Below are 5300 nucleotides of genomic sequence, written 5' to 3' on the forward strand. Positions count from 1 at the left end.
CTTTCTGTCTCAGTTATGGGTCTGTTTAGGTTTTCGATGTCTTCCTGGTTCAATTTAGGTAGGTTGCATGTGTCCAGGAATCTATGCATTTCTGATAGGTTTCCCTGTTTGCTGGCATACAAGTCCTTGTAGTAATTTCTGATGATTCTTTTTATTTCTGTGGTGTCTGTTGTTACATTTCCTTTTTCATCTCTGATTTTATTGATTTGGGTCTTTTCTCTCCTTTTTTCAGTTTGTTGGGCCAATGGGGTGTCAATTTTGTTTTTTTTTTTTTTTTCAAAAAAGCAGCTCCTCGTTTGGCTGATTTTTTGTAATGTTTTTCTGGATTCAATCCTGTTGATTTCTTCTCTGATTTTAATTATTTCTCTTCTCCTACTAGATTTGGGTCTGGTGTGCTGTAGGTTTTCTAGATCCTTGAGGTGAACTTAAAGCTCATTTATTTGGTGCCTTTCCAATTTCTTGATGTAGGCACCTATTGATATAAACTTTCCTCTTAACACTGCTTTTGCTGTGTCCCATAAGTTTTGGTATGTTGTGCTGTTATCCTCATTTACTTCCAGACAATTTTTGATTTCTCTTTTGATTTCTTCTATGACCCATTGTTCATTCAGGAGCATGTTGTTCAATCTCCATGTATTTGCATATGCTCTAGGGATTCCTGAGTTGCTAATTTCCAACTTCATTCCTTTATGGTCTGAGAAGCTGCATGGTATGATTCTAATTCTTTTGAATTTTCTGAGACTTGCTTTATGGCCTAGTATGTGGTCAATCCTAGAGAAGGTTCCATGTACTGTTGAGAAGAATGTAAAATCTTTAGCTGTAGGATTGAAAGTTCTGTATATATCTGTTAGATCCATTTGGGCTATAGTGTCATTTAAATCTACTGTCTCCTTGTTGATCTTCTGTCCTATTGATCTGTCTATTTCTGAGAGTGGAGTATTGAAGTCCCCCAGTACTATTGTACTGGGGTCTAAGTCTCCCTTTAAGTCCATTAACAAATCTTTTAGATAAACCGGTGCCCTGTAGTTAGCTGCATATACATTGATAATTGTTATATCTTCCTGTTGAATTGATCCCTTAATCATGATATAGTGCCCCTCTTTGTCTCTCTTAACAGTTTTTGTGGTAAAGTTTATGTTGTCCGATATTAAGATGGCTACGCCTGCTCTTTTTTCATTTCTGTTGGCATGGTATATCTTATTCCAGCCTTTCACTTTCAGTCTGTATGCATCTTTGTTGGAAAGATGAGTTTCTTGTAAGCAGCAAATAGATGGGTTTTGTTCCTTAACCCAATCAGCCAATCGGTGTCTTTTAACTCGACAGTTCAGGCCATTCACGTTCAATGTAACTAATGATAAGTGGTAACTTTGCCCTGCCATTTGCCAAAGATAAGTTCTAATATATGCCTTGAATTCCCTGTGATCTTTTGCTGTGAGGTTTCCTTCCTTGGTTTCCTTCCTTTACCTTCTTTCATATTGATGACCGTGTTTCTGTGTTTCTGTGTGTAACACATCTTTAAGCATCTTTTACAGGGCTGGACGAGTGGCAACAAATTCTTTCAATTCCTGTTTGCTATGAAAAGTCTTTATTTCACCTTCATTCACAAATGAGAGCTTTGCAGGATATAATATTCTGGGCTGGCAGTTTTTCTCTCTTAGTACCTGGGCTATATCTCGCCATTCCCTCCTAGCTTGTAGAGTTTCTGATGAGAAGTCAGCTGTGAGTCTGATTGGAGATCCTCTGAGAGTAATCTGACGTTTCTCTCTTGCACATTTTAGGATCTTTTCTTTATGGTTCACTGTGGAGAGTTTAATTACAATGTGTCATGGTGAGGATCTCTTTTGGTCGTGTTTCTTAGGGGTTCTGTGAGCTTCCTGTACTAGGATTTCTCTGTCCTTCTCCAAACCTGGGAAATTTTCAGCTAGTATCTCACTAAAAAGGCCTTCTAATCCTTTCTCCCTCTCCATGCCTTCAGGAACTCCTAGAACCCGAATGTTTTAGATTTCTAATTTCCTCTTCTTTTCTTTGGTCTGACTGTATCCTTTCCTGTTCTCTGTCTTCTAAGTCCGATATTCTCTCTTCTGCTTCACCCATTCTGTTTGTAAGGCTCTCTATTGTGTTTTTCATTTGATCTATTGAATTCTTCACTTCAGTCACTATCACAGTTTCCTGTTGTACTAGTTGTTTCGTTTCATTTTGATTCCTCCTTAATATTTCATTTTCACGAGAGAGATTTTCTATCTTGTCCATTAAGGATTTCTGTAGTTCAAGAATTTGTTTTTGAGAACTTCTTAATGTTCTTATCAATTTTTTGAGATCTGCTTCTTGCATTTATTCTATGTCATCATCTTCATAATCTTGAATTGGGGTGTCTTTTTCATTTGAGGGTGTCATGGTGACTTCCTTGTTTTTATTACCTTGGTTTTTGCGTTTGTTATTTGGCATATTGGAGATATTTGGTTTCTTCACTGTGGTGCTTTTTCTTGTTATAGTATGACTCTAGATTAAGTGGACTATCTGTTTTTGATGGAGCCTTAGGGCTTGAGATGGGTGTGGCCTGAGAGCTCTGTTTGGTGTGCCAAAGGTGACACTCCCAGGTTAGGTGTGGTAAACCTCTCTCTCTCTCTCTCTCTCTTTCTTTTTTTTTTTTTTTGATTCAAAAGGGAAGTAATTCTGCACAGCTGAACGAAGTTGGAGGTAGTTAGCAGGCAAATGATATACCCACAGGAGCCAGAGATCAGAAGCTCTTTCCCAAGGACCACACAGGGAATCTGTTCTGACCTCAGAGTGGGCTCAAATTCTCCTTCAGTCTCCCACTGGGTTGCCAAAGTTACGGAATTGTAGCGTCTCTAGAGAGTGCTCTTGTGAATTCCATGAGTTCTCTCCCCCACCGTCTCTTTTTTCACAGTCTCAGTTCAGTAGCACCACAAATTTACTAGGTCCTAATCTCCTGTTAATTCGCCCCACCCAGAGTCAGGTTTTTCTGCTAGGCTCAGGGCCGGTGCAGACCTGAGGTCGCTCTGCTTATGACGCCTGCTCTTTGTCTTGCTCACCCTTGAGAGGTGAGCAGAGAGAGAGACACCCGTGTCCATACCAGTCACCTTTTTTTTTCTCTCTCTCTCTCTCTTCCAGTTAGCCTGGTGAACTTCCCCCTGCCCGGGGGTCGTTCCCTCTAGTCTCCTCTCTCCGCTTGCCTGCCGGTGTCTTGGGCTATTGAGGTTCGGCTCACCTCGCGTTCCAGCGCTGGTGTGTTGAGTATGCCGCTGGTGTCCCGATCTGTGGGCTCCCACTCTCTCCACGCAGGTCTGCTGTGAATCACGTATTCCGGAAGAGTTTCTTCTGCTGTTTCCTCCCCTACTCTTCCTTGAACCTGCAGTATCTCCACTTTTATTAAACTATCTCTCCCCGGACTATCAGTGTGCTCCAGAAGGGTACCTTTCTCTGAACGGAGGATAGAACTTCCAATTTGACTATGACCCTTTCAGAATAAGATCGAAGTTGGTGAACTCAAAAGGCTTCCATAGCCTTGGCAACTCATGACTAGAGCCTAGGGAGATTACTGACGCCATAAACAAGAGTGTCAAATTGTTAAGCGAACACAGGAGTCACTGTGTACTTACTCCTCATGTAGGATCTGTCCTTAATGTGTTGTCCAATGTGAAGTAATGCTATAACTTGTACTGAAACAGTATTTTACACTTTGTGTTTCTGTGTGGGTGCAAACTAATGAAATCTTTGCTTAATATATACTGAATTGGATCTTCTGTATATAAAGATAATTGAAAATGAATCTTGATGTGAATGGAATGGGAGAGGGAACGGGAGATGGGAGGGGTGTGAGTGGGAGGGAAGTTATTGGGGGGAAGCCATTGCAATTCATTAACTGTACTTTGAAAATTTATATTTACTAAATAAAAAATAAATAAAAAAATTTAAAAAAGAATTAAAAAAAGAAGAAGGTAGGCTATTAATATCACCCAATGGAATTAACAGGTGCTACACCAATAATTTCAATTGGCTACCCTATACTTGACACCCTTCAGCAGGTGATAGAATCAAACGACAGGATCTTTAAGTATTTCACAGCAACCTTCCTGTCTTGATTCCTTAGGCTGTAGATGATGGGATTAAGGGTTGGGGGGACTACTGTATAGAACACAGACACCAACACGTCAAAAGTCAAAGATGCATCTCCTGCTGGCTTCAGGTAGGCCATCGCAGCACCACTGAGGAAAAGAGTTACCATGGCAAGGTGAGGGACACAGGTGGAGAAAGCCCTGGACTGACCCTCGGTGGAGGGGATCCTCAACACGGTAGAGAAGATGTGAGTGTAGAAGAGAGCAATGGAGAGAAAGCAGACAAAACCCAGTGAGGATGTGATGGCGACTGCCCCAACCTCAGCCCAGTAGTCTTCTGAACAAGAGAGGCTGAGCAGCTGAGGGATCTCACAGAAGAACTGGGGAACCATGCTGGACACCACAAGGGGCATGGAGAAGGTGGTGGCCATGTGCAGGACTCCAGAGAGTCCACCGCTGAGCCAGGAAATAGAGGCATCTTGATGCAGGTGCTCCTCTTCATGATGACCTCATAGTGCAGAGGAAGGCAGATGGCCACATAGCGGTCACAGGACATCACGGTGAGCAAGGCCATCTTTGCACTGGCCATGAGGTCTTCCATGAGGAAGACCTGAAGCATGCATCCCCAGAAGGAGATAGAGGTGCTGCTTGTCAGGCTGTCTCTGATGGCCTTGGGAAGGGTGACCAGGATATAGCAGAGGTCCAAGAGGACAAGTGCTTGAGGAAGAAGTACATGGGCTGGTGGAGGTGCTGGTCCAAAGAGGACACTGTAATAATAAGGAGGTTGCCAACAAGAGCCACCAGAAGAGTTAGTAAAAATGTCATACCACAAGTAATTTGCTGCCATCAGACCACAGACAGTCTCATGAGCTGGAATGCTGCCACGGATATGTGACTGGACAAACGTTCTCTAGGATGGAAAGGAAAGTGTTGTTACAGAAAGAGATCCTTGGGGAGTTAAAGCATTTATAGTGCAGCCTTTTCTTTATCTGCCCTTAATATTGCAGAGGAGGATACTTACATTTCTGACATCTTCACTCGTTTCTAAGGTACATTAAAGTAAAATCATGACAATATAAAGATAATCACCAAGCTATAGAATGAATTTCTTTTAGCTGCTTTTCGAACTCTATTCATAAAATCTCCTGCAGCTACTCTATTTTTGTATTTTCCATGTTTTCCCTTGGCTGCACACCATCCTCTCCATGCTCTTCCAAAAAAAAA

General features: G+C 41.9%; 1 pseudogene; it reads right to left on the minus strand.

Annotated features, from left to right (window-relative positions):
• Positions 1–4039: 4039 nt before the first annotated feature.
• LOC149125911 (olfactory receptor 14A16-like) lies at positions 4040–4901 on the minus strand (annotated as a pseudogene).
• Positions 4902–5300: the final 399 nt, after the last annotated feature.

Source organism: Oryctolagus cuniculus, chromosome 6 (genome assembly GCF_051225735.1).
Source record: "Oryctolagus cuniculus isolate XC-2025 breed Fujian yellow rabbit chromosome 6, ASM5122573v1, whole genome shotgun sequence".
Taxonomy (NCBI): Eukaryota; Metazoa; Chordata; class Mammalia; order Lagomorpha; family Leporidae; genus Oryctolagus; species Oryctolagus cuniculus.